General features: G+C 56.9%; 1 long non-coding RNA gene across 1 annotated transcript; it reads left to right on the top strand.

Moving 5' to 3' along the window:
* Positions 1 to 4984: 4984 nt before the first annotated feature.
* On the top strand, positions 4985 to 9825 carry LOC133341632 (uncharacterized). The gene is made up of 3 exons (XR_009755050.1): positions 4985 to 5095; positions 6435 to 6588; positions 9408 to 9825. It is a non-coding gene; the product is annotated as an uncharacterized LOC133341632 (long non-coding RNA).
* The last annotated feature ends 1464 nt before the right edge of the window (positions 9826 to 11289 follow it).

Here is an 11289-nt window from a genome sequence, read left to right as displayed (position 1 = left end):
GCGGAGTCGCCCCGCGTCGCTTTACGCCGCGCGCCGCGCTCGGCCCCACGCCCCGCGCGGCTCCCATTGGTCAGGGGGTGAGCGGGGAGGGGGCGGGGGGACGAGGCCCCCTCTACCCCCACCCACCACACGATACCCATACACACATACCCATACATACACACACATACCCACACACACACATACACACACATACCCATACATACACACATACCCATACACACATACATACACACACATACCCATACACACATACATACACACATACCCATACACACACATACACACACTAACAACCCACACACACATACACACACAAACAACCCACACACACAAACACCCCCCACACACAAGATCCCCCGTGTAGCCTTAACAGACTGTTGGGCCAAGTGCTGTTTGCGAGCACGGCACACGAGGGGTGGGTGGCCAGCACCACGCCCGGCCGCCTTTGTCTCCCGCAGTGGTCAATGTTACACACACATCACACTCGGTACTCATTCGAGGCTTAGTCGACCTGTAGGAGGCCCAGTTACACCCTCATACACACACACCCATCCCACTCTGACTCACAAACACCCCCCCCCCCCCCACACTCATACACACTCAAATATATTCTCATACACAAAGATTCCCCCTTTAATGGGCTGCTGGGGCGAGCGCTGTGTGTGTGTGCGCAATGAAGGCCGGGACGGCACGCGAGGGTTCGGTGGATCGCACCACGCCCGGCCGCCTTTGTCTCCCCAGTGCTGATACTCACACCTCGCGCCAGCTACTCATTTGAGACCGAGTCGACCGAGCGGAGGCTTCGGACCGGTTCAGAGAATCGTCACCGGCGTTGGCCGTGAGCGGAATCGAACTCGGGTCGCCGGGCTAATAGCGCAGCGCGCTCGCCACTACACTACCGCCTCCCAATTACCCCCATACACTCACTCACACTCTCAATCACACCCCCCCCCCACTCACCCACACCCCACCATAACACTCCCCACACTCACACACACTCCACACTCCACACTAACACACCCCACACTCACACACACACGCCCCCACACACACTCTCAATCACACACCCCCCACTCACACACACCCCACACTCACACCCCCACACTCACACACACTCCACACTCACACACTCACACACACCCTCACACACACTCCACACTCACACACACCCCTACACTCACACACACTCCACGCTCACACCCTCCACACTCACACACACCCCCACGCTCACGCACACTCCACACTCACACACACTCCACACTCACACACTCACACACACCCCCACACTCACACACACTCCCCACTCACACACACTCACACGCACTCCACGCTCACACCCCCCACACTCACACACACCCCCACGCTCACACACACTCCCCACTCACACACACTCACACACACCCCCACGCTCACGCACCCCACTCCCCGCGGCCCAGCCGCCAATAAAATCGGACTTCAAACGCGGCCCAAAGTGGCGTGGACGATTTGATTTGAGCGATTAGAGCGCGGGTGACTCGCGGGGAGGGGTGAGTGAGGAGCGTGAGTGGTGTGAGTGTGAGTGAGTGGTGTGAGTGAGTGAGTGGTGTGAGTGAGTGGAGTGAGCGGTGTGAGTGAATGGAGTGAGTGGTGTGAGTGAGTGGAGTGAGTGACTGGTGTGAGTGAGTGGTGTGAGTGAGTGGAGTGAGTGAATGGAGTGAATGGAGTGAGTGAGTGGAGTGAGTGAGTGGTGTGAGTGAGTGGAGTGAGCGTGAGAGTGTGAGTATGTGAATGAGTGTGTAAGTGTGAGTGTGTATGAGAGTGAGTGTGTGTGAGAGTGAGTGTGCGAGTGAGTGGTGTGAGTGAGTGAGAGTGAGTGTGTGTGAGAGTGAGTGAGTGTAAAAGGGAGTGTGTGAGAGAGTGAGTGGTGTGAGTGTGTGAGAGTGAGTGAGTGTTTTAGTAAGAGTGAGAGGAGTGCACGGTGAGAGTTCTGAAGTTCCTCTCCCTCCATTCTCTCCCTCCCCGCTGTCCCCAGAGGGGGGGGGGGGGGTGTGAAGAGATCGCGGCCTGGGAGCAGAGCCGAGGGAAGAGAGTGAGGGAGGGGGGGAGAGAGACGGGGACAGGGGAGGGAGGGGAGAGAGAGACGGGGAGAGAGTGGGAACGGGCAGAGACAGGAAGACGGGGAGAGAGTGGGCAGCGTGAGAGGGTGACGCGGAGAGAGTGGGGTGAGAGCGCGGGACGAGAGAGAGGAGTGAGAGAGCGTGTGGTGAGTGAGAGGAGTGAGTGAGCGTGGGGTGAGTGAGAGGAGTGAGTGAGCGTGTGGTGAGTGAGAGGAGTGAGAGCGTGTGGTGAGTGAGAGGAGTGGGAGGGCGCGTGGTGAGTGAGTGAGAGGAGTGAGTGAGCGTGTGGTGAGTGAGAGGAGTGGGAGGGCGCGTGGTGAGTGAGAGAGAGGAGTTAGAGGGCGTGTGGTGAGTGAGTGAGAGGAGTGAGTGAGCGTGTGGTGAGTGAGAGGAGTGAGTGAGCGTGTGGTGAGTGAGTGAGAGGAGTGAGAGCGTGTGGTGAGTGAGAGGAGTGGGAGGGCGTGTGGTGAGTGAGTGAGGGGAGTGAGAGGGCGTGTGGTGAGTGAGAGGAGTGAGTGAGCGTGTGGTGAGTGAGTGAGAGGAATGAGTGAGAGGAGTGAGTGAGCGTGTGGTGAGTGAGTGAGAGGAGTGAGTGAGCGTGTGGTGAGTGAGAGGAGTGAGTGAGCGTGTGGTGAGTGAGAGGAGTGAGTGAGCGTGTGGTGAGTGAGAGGAGTGAGTGAGCGTGTGGTGAGTGAGTGAGAGGAGTGAGTGAGCGTGTGGTGAGTGAGAGGAGTGAGTGAGCGTGTGGTGAGTGAGAGGAGTGAGTGAGCGTGTGGTGAGTGAGAGGAGTGAGTGAGCGTGTGGTGAGTGAGAGGAGTGAGTGAGCGTGTGGTGAGTGAGTGAGGGGAGTGAGAGGGCGCGTGGTGAGTGAGAGGAGTGAGTGAGCGTGTGGTGAGTGAGTGAGAGGAGTGAGTGAGCGTGTGGTGAGTGAGTGAGAGGAGTGAGAGGGCGTGTGGTGAGTGAATGAGGGGAGTGAGAGGGCGCGTGGTGAGTGAGAGGAGTGAGTGAGCGTGTGGTGAGTGAGAGAGAGGAGTGAGAGGGCGTGTGGTGAGTGAGAGGAGTGAGTGAGCGTGTGGTGAGTGAGAGGAGTGAGTGAGCGTGTGGTGAGTGAGAGGAGTGAGTGAGCGTGTGGTGAGTGAGAGGAGTGAGTGAGCGTGTGGTGAGTGAGAGGAGTGAGTGAGCGTGTGGTGAGTGAGTGAGAGGAGTGAGTGAGCGTGTGGTGAGTGAGAGGAGTGAGTGAGCGTGTGGTGAGTGAGTGAGAGGAGTGAGAGGGCGTGTGGTGAGTGAGAGGAGTGAGAGCGTGTGGTGAGTGAGAGGAGAGGAAGAAGAGAGGCGGGGGGGATGCGCCTTGGACTCCTCTCCGAGTCTCTCGCTCTCCCACGCGGACGCGAGCGTCACGGGGAGGAGGAGGGGGTGAGGGGAGGAGGGGGGAGGAGTGAGAAGTGGAGTGACCAGGACATTGGAATTGCCGCGGCTCGGCGCGTGCCAAGTCCCTGACTCGGGCTGAGCCCATAAATCAGCGACGTTTCCGACTGCAGTCCACACCACGCGCCCCCCCGCGGGCACGGGGAGCGTGGGGGGGGCGGTGGTGGTGGAGGAGGAGGAGCAGGGGGAGGGGACGGAGTCCCCGGTGGGAGAGACGAGGGGGAGACGGAGGGGGTCGTGGGGAGACCGGGCGGCAAGTTCTCGCGGGGGGGATTGTGGGAGACGGGGAGAGAGGGGAGAGGGGGGAGACACCACGAGAGAGACACCACGGGGGAGACGCCAACGAGACGCGGGAAGGGACGGGGGTGGGAGTTACGGGGGGTGGGGGGCTGGGTGAGATGGGGGAGTAACGTGCCCCCCTCCCCCCGTGCCCGCCGTGTGCTGGCGGCCTTCACGCTGATGTCTTATCAGCGAAAGTGGCCCTCTGCAAATGAGTGACGAGCACAGCTCGGAACGCAGCTTGAGTCTGAATGTGGAGGGAGACGATGCACGCAAGCGCCAGGAGAACACGCAAACTCCAAATGTAGAGCAGGCGTCAGGGTCGCGGTCGGACCCAAGACTCCCTGTACACCAGGCGAGGGAGTTAACATCCCACCACCGTGACTAGCGAGACGACGCCAGGCAGGGAGACCCGTGATGAGTGGGCGATGTGGTGATGGTGGTGGTGGGTGATGTGGTGGTGGTCGTGGTTGATGGTGATGTGGTGGTGGTGGGTGATGTGGTGGTGGTTGATGGTGATGTGGTGGTGGTCCTAGTATGAAAGCAACAGGGTAATGGATCAAAGCCCACTGTTGCACTGTACTTCCATGATCTCCAATACCTTCACCAACCCGCACTGACCAGCGTGGTGAAGTATGGTCATAACACCCACACAACCACCACAGGCGTGGGAAGGGGGCTCTCAAAACTCCACTCATCCAACAGTGGATTAGCAAAGTGTGAGTACCTGGTGCGGTGCGTAAACAGCAGCACTCGGGACACGGAGGTGGTGGACGTGGTGCTGGCCACCCATCACCACGCGTGCCGTGCCGGCCTTCAGAGGTGCTCGCTAACTGAACTTTCCCCGACAGTCTGTTAAAGGCGACGGGGGGGGGGGGGTCATTGTCGTTGTTGCGACTGTGTTAATTACTCGTTACTTCTGGAGCGAACTTCACACCGATAAAGAACACAAACAACAACTGGCAGCTCGCCGGCAATGGGCCGAGGAAGCCTGGCCTTGCTGATGACTCACTGAATGCAGAAACCGGTCCAAAGTGTCGCTCAGTGTGGACATCAATGCGTCTGAGATGATGCACTCCCAGGAGGAAGTCTGCGTGCGGCTGATGTGATGTGTGAACGACCGCGCCGTCTCGTGTGTGGGGGGTGCAGGGAGACGCAGATTGCGTCTTCATTCCAGCAACGTCAGCGCCGGCGTCTGGCAGCGCTGTGCGCGGGAAGTTGGGCACGGATCTGCAACTCTCTTGGAGCTGAGATCATTTCTGGACCATTGTATGGTAGAACGTACTCGGCAGGTAATGTGAGATATCGACAAAGCAATGTACATGACACCGTCGGAAACTTTATTTATGAAGAATACGCAATTAGGTTGTGGTCGAGCAATCTAGATTGAAAAGTAATTTCTTTAAAACTGTTTGTTGTGTTGAGTTTGTTGTTGAGTTTGTTGTCCTTCCGCCCGCATCTCCGACGAGCACGGTTGGCTACGTACTGTGCGAAAGAAGTTCAACATAGATAGTTCATAGAACTGAGACTTGCGCACAGAGAGGTGGAGAGACGCGCGCGAAGAGCCCGGGAGCTCAATGCCAATGTGGAGATCTGCTGCTGCTTGCTGCTGCTGCAGCCTGCTGCTGCTGTTGCCGCCGCTGCTGCTGTTGCCGCTGCTGCTGCTGCTGCTGTTGCCGCTGCTGTTGCTGTTGCCGCTGCTGCTGCTGCTGTTGCCGCTGCTGCTGCTGCTGCAGCCTGCTGCTGCTGCAGCCTGCTGCTGCTGCCGCTGCTGCTGCTGCTGCTGCTGCTCGCCACGACAAGAGAGAGAGAAAGGGCTTCGGCAGAGAGAGAGGGAGAAGTCGTGTCAGTCTGCTGTTTCTCCGTCTCCTGTTGAAGGAGCGCAGACCAACTGAATCGCTTGGGTTGCCTGGTCACAATCGCACGACTGTGACTCGTGTCTTGAACATATCTCAGTGTCTCGATAGTGTATATCTACGTATCTCCACGTGTCTCTCCGCGTCTCTGTATCTCTATGACTGTCTGTGGGTCTCTGCACACGATCTCTATGAGTCTCTCTGTATATCTCTGTATCTACGGGCTCACGATACGGGCCGTAGTTCGCGCTGCATGGCCACGGTCGCACTCATGTCGCTGTGTATTCAAGTTTCTATTGATGAAGACGAAGCTGTGGTGCGCATCCGCCTGTTGATGTTCTTGATGCGGTCGATGGTTCCACCGCTGCCCTCGAGGAGGAACAGGAGGGGGGGATGACGCACCCAGGAGGTGCGCGATTTGTGGGTCTCCGGGCTGTTCATTCTGGACGCGCGCGCTGTTCCATTCTGTTCGCCAGCAGCTGCAGCAGCAGCTGCAGCAGCAGCTGCAGCAGCAGCTGCAACAGCAGCAACAGCAGCGGCAGCAACAGCACCAGCAGCAACAGCAGCAACAGCTGCAGCAGCAGCAGCAACAGCTGCAGCAGCAACAGCAGCAGCAACAGCAACAGCAGCAGCAGCAGCAACAGCAGCAGCAGCAACGCGATCCCAGATGGGACATTGGGACTTGGGTGGTCGGTGATGGCCATTGTTGAGATCTCGGTTGGTGACGGGTAGCAGGTTGTCGTTGGCAAGAAAACATGGAATCTCCCTTTTGCAGTTTGAGATGGTGACACAGAGAGAGAGAGAGGGGCGCCTGGGTTGGAGGCGCCGATTGGACACGCGGCGAGAGGAGACGAAGGCCGATGGCTGAGAATACAAACGGAGCGGCAGCCAAGGGGTGAAAGCTCGTCTGGGGAGGAGGAGATGGAGCGGTGAGGTCAGCGCGTGTGCAGATGCCCAGTGGACTGTTACATCGCAGGGTTGGGCCTCCATCCAGCAGCGGATTAAGTGCGTCTGACGACGCTCTGATTCACGGGTGTCCTGCACGCGCCTGCGGGCCGAAGGGCCTCCGCTGGAGGAGGAGGAGGCGCTGTGGAGGCGCGGCCACAGAACGTGGCAGCGCAGAGCCCGGCGACCCGATTATCTGAACCTCCCCTAAGTTGACTCAGCCTCAAATGAGTACCCGGTGCGGTGTGTAAGCATCACAACTGGGGAGATAAAGGCGGTCGAGCGTAATGCTGGCCACCCACTCCTTCGCGTGCCATGCTGGCCTTCAAAGGTGCTTGCTAACAGCACTTGCATCAACAGTGTGTAGAGGCTATGAGGGGGATCTTTGTCTTTGCGTGCGCGTACTCTTGTTTGCAACATCTCCCCAAACCCACCCTCCCCCTCGAGCCCTCCCCCCACCACCCCTCGCTTTGAACCCCGCGTCTCGTCCCACTCGGGCTGTGGTCGGAAGAGCGAACCCCGAGACTGCAGGGAACCTCCAGACACGGAGCCGGGAACCCGGGGGGGGGGGTGCAGGGGGGGGGGGGTGCAGGGGGGGGGGGGGGTGCAAGGGGGGGGGGGGGGGATGCAAGGGGGGGGGGGTCAGAGCGGGCGCGGGGGCGGGGGCCAGGTGCCCCACCCCCCCACAGCAGCAGCCCCGCCCCTACCGCCGAAACCCCCACCACGTGGCGACTTCACGCGGAGCCTCGCACTCACAGAGAGCACAGAAAACACAAAGGCAAAGCTCCCCCGTGTAGCCTGAACAGACCGTCGTGGCAAGTGCTGTTAGCGAGCACCTATGAAGGCCGGCATGGTACACGAAGGAGTGCGTGGCCAGCACCACGCCCACCTTTGTCTCCCCTTTGTCTCCCCTTTGTCTCCCCTTTGTCTCCCCTTTGTCTCCGCAGAGTCGATGTTTACACACCGCACCAGGTACTTATTTGAGGCTGAGTCGACCTAGGCCTGGTCAGACAATCGCCACCAGTGGGGTGCGTAGCGCAGCGCCCTCTCCCTACAGGCTAAAACACGCACACACAACCCCACTAACACACACAAACACACTAATACACAAACACACTCACACAAACACACTAATACACAAACCCACTAACACGCAAACCCTAACACACACTAGCACACTAATACACAAACCCACTAACACGCAAACCCTAATGCACACTAACACACAAACCCACTAACACACAAACCCTAATGCACACTAACACACTAACACACAAACCCACTAACACACAAACCCTAACACACACTAGCACACTAATACACAAACACACTAACGCGCAAACCCTAATGCACACTAACACAAAAACCCACTAACACACAAACCCTAATGCACACTAACACACTAATACACAAACACAAACCCTAACGCACACTAACACACAAACCCACTAACACACAAATCCTAATGCACACTAACACACAAACCCACTAACACACAAACCCTAATGCACACTAACACACTAACATACACTAACACACACTAACACACACTAACACACTAACACACTAACACACACTAACACACTAACACACACTAACATACACTAACACACACTAACATACACTAACACACACTAACACACTAATACACACTAACACACACTAACACACTAACACACACTAACACACACAAACACACACTAACACACAAACACACCCTAACACACACTAACACACACTAACACACACTAACACACAAACACACACTAACACACACTAACACACTAACACACAAACACACACTAACACACACTAACACACAAACACACACTAACACACACTAACACACTAACACACACTAACACACAAACACACACTAACACACTAACACACAAACACACACTAACACACACTAACACACACTAACACACACACACCTAACACACACACACTAACACACCCTAACACACTAACACACAAACACACACTAACACACACTAACACACACTAACACACAACACACAAACACACACTAACACACACTAACACACTAACACACAAACACACACTAACACACACTAACACACACTAACACACAAACACACACTAACACACACTAACACACACTAACACACACACACACACTAACACACACTAACACACTAAACACAAACACACACAAACACACACTAACACACTAACACACAACACACACTAACACACACTAACACACAAACACACACTAACACACACTAACACACACTAACACACAAACACACACTAACACACACTAACACACACTATACACACTAACACACACTAACTAACACACTAACACACACTAACACACTAACACACACTAACACACACTAACACACTAACACACACTAACACACACTAACACACACTACACACACTAACACACACTAACACACAAACACACTAACACACACTAACAACACACACTAACACACAAACACACACTAACACACACAAATACACAAACACACACAAACACACACAAACACACACAAACACACACAAACACACACTAACCACACTAACACACAAACACACAAACACACACTAACACACACTAACACACACAACTCTCCCTACCCCCATCCGTGTCTGCATCTTCTCTTGCTCACCTTTCCCCCCCCCCCCTGTACCCCCTGTACCCCCCCCACCCCCTGTACCCCCCCCCCACCCCCTGTACCCCCCCCACCCCCTGTACCCCCCCCCCTGTACCCCCCCCCGAAACCCCCCCCCCCCACTCCGCCCCCGCGGCGCATGGCGACAGGACCCCGCTCCCGCATCCCCTCGCCGCCGCCACCACCGCCGGACCCCCTCGCGGCCCGGAAGGCCGTGAGCGGGGCCCCCACCCCTCGCGGCTTCATCCCCTCGCCGCAAGCCGAGACCCCGGGGGGCGGGGCCCCGGGCCCCGCGCCTTCAAAGCGGCGCGATTGGAAACAGCTGCGGGGCCCGGCAGAGGAGGAGCGGCGTCGCCTTTCATCGCGAGCCGCGACGCAGTCGCCCGCCGCCGCCGCCACTGCCGCCGCCGCGTTTCATGATTGCATTCCTCGCGAGGAATTCCTCCTCCTGCTCCTCCATGATGATGCTCCTCCTCCATGCTGCTGATGAAGATGATGATGCTCCTCCTCCATGCTGATGCTGATGATGCTCCTTCATGTTGCTGATGATGATGCTCCTCAATCATGTTGCCGATGATGATGCTCCTCCTTCATGCCCCTACTGCTCCTACTGCTCCTACTGCTCCTCACGTTCCTGATTCTGCTGCCCTTCCTGCTGCCCTTCCTGCTGCCCTTCCTGCTGCTCCTCACGCTCCTGCCGCCGCCACGCGAGCGGGCGAGGAGTCGAGTCGATCGACACCGCGCCAGCCGGCGGTGAGGGGTGGTGGGGGGTGGTGGGAGGTGGTAGGGGGTGGTGGGGGGTGGTGGGGGCGGTGGGGGGTGGTAGGGGCGGTGGGGGGTGGTGGGGGTGGTGGGGGTGGTGGGGGGTGGTGGGGGGTGGTAGGGGGTGGTGGGGGCGGTGGGGGTGGTTGTGAGGAGGTAGCGAGGAGGTGATGGTGGTGGTGAGCGGGTGAGAGGCAAGCTGCAGAGGAAGGATGTTGGTGAGGGTGTTGATGAGGGTGTTGGTGAGGGTGTCGGTGAGGGTGTCGGTGAGGGTCTTGCACCTGAGCGATCCCCTCTCGAGCACAGCAAGCACGTGATGACGAGCACACACAAAGACACAGATCCCCCGTACAGCCTTAACAGGCTGTTGGGACAAGTGCTGTTAGCGAGCAGCACCTATGTAAGCATGTACGTTGAACTTCTCTCGCACTGTACGTAACCGACCGTGCTAATCGGAGGTGCGGGGGAAGGACAACAAACTAAACACAGAAGGCGGTTCTCAGGAAATGGGGTTTCAATATCAATGTGTGAAGGTCGGCACGGTACATGGCAGGGATTGGTGGCCAGCACCACTACCCGGTCGCCTTTATCTCCCCAGTTGTAATGTTGTACACATCGCACCAGGTACTCATTTTAGGCTGAGTCGACCTAGGGTCGGCCCAGGATCGGTTTAGATGTTGCCACCAGTGTTGGCCGAGAGCACTGGGAAGACAAAGGCGGCGGGGCATGGTCCGAGCCACACCGTCTCCTCGTGTTCCCTGCCCGCCTTCATAGGCGCTCGTTGCTAGCCCTTGCCCCAACAGGATGGTAAAGGCAATACGGGGGATCTTTGCATCTTTCTCTCCCGGGCTGCAGGACGAATCGACTTCACATCGGCGCTTTTACATCCACGGCAATAATCGTCACGATCATCATCATCATTTATATCATGGTCACCATCATTACCATCATCGACATCAAGATCATCGTCAATCTGAATCATCGTAAACTAAAACTATAAACTAAACTATTTTTTTTATTTTACCGGGTCAGGTCCACAGCTACGGAGTTCTTTTTCAGAAGCGACCTGGCCACAAATGAAAGTCCGACGATGCGCCTGGTCACGTGGGAATGCCTAGCAGCTAAACCCTCTTATATGCACGTTTCTAAATGTGGAGGGGAAACCCGGAGGAACCGGAGAAAAATCCACGCGACCACGGGGAGAGAGACACGCAAATTGCAAATATACAGCAGCAGGCGTCAGGGTCGGGATCGAAACAGTGCTGGATT

This window comes from Lethenteron reissneri, chromosome 12 (assembly GCF_015708825.2).
Source record: "Lethenteron reissneri isolate LAM-NWPU_2019-01 chromosome 12, ASM1570882v1, whole genome shotgun sequence".
Classification (NCBI taxonomy): Eukaryota; Metazoa; Chordata; class Hyperoartia; order Petromyzontiformes; family Petromyzontidae; genus Lethenteron; species Lethenteron reissneri.
Note: the sequence above shows the minus strand (reverse complement) of the source record. Positions and strands in the feature narration are given on the sequence as shown.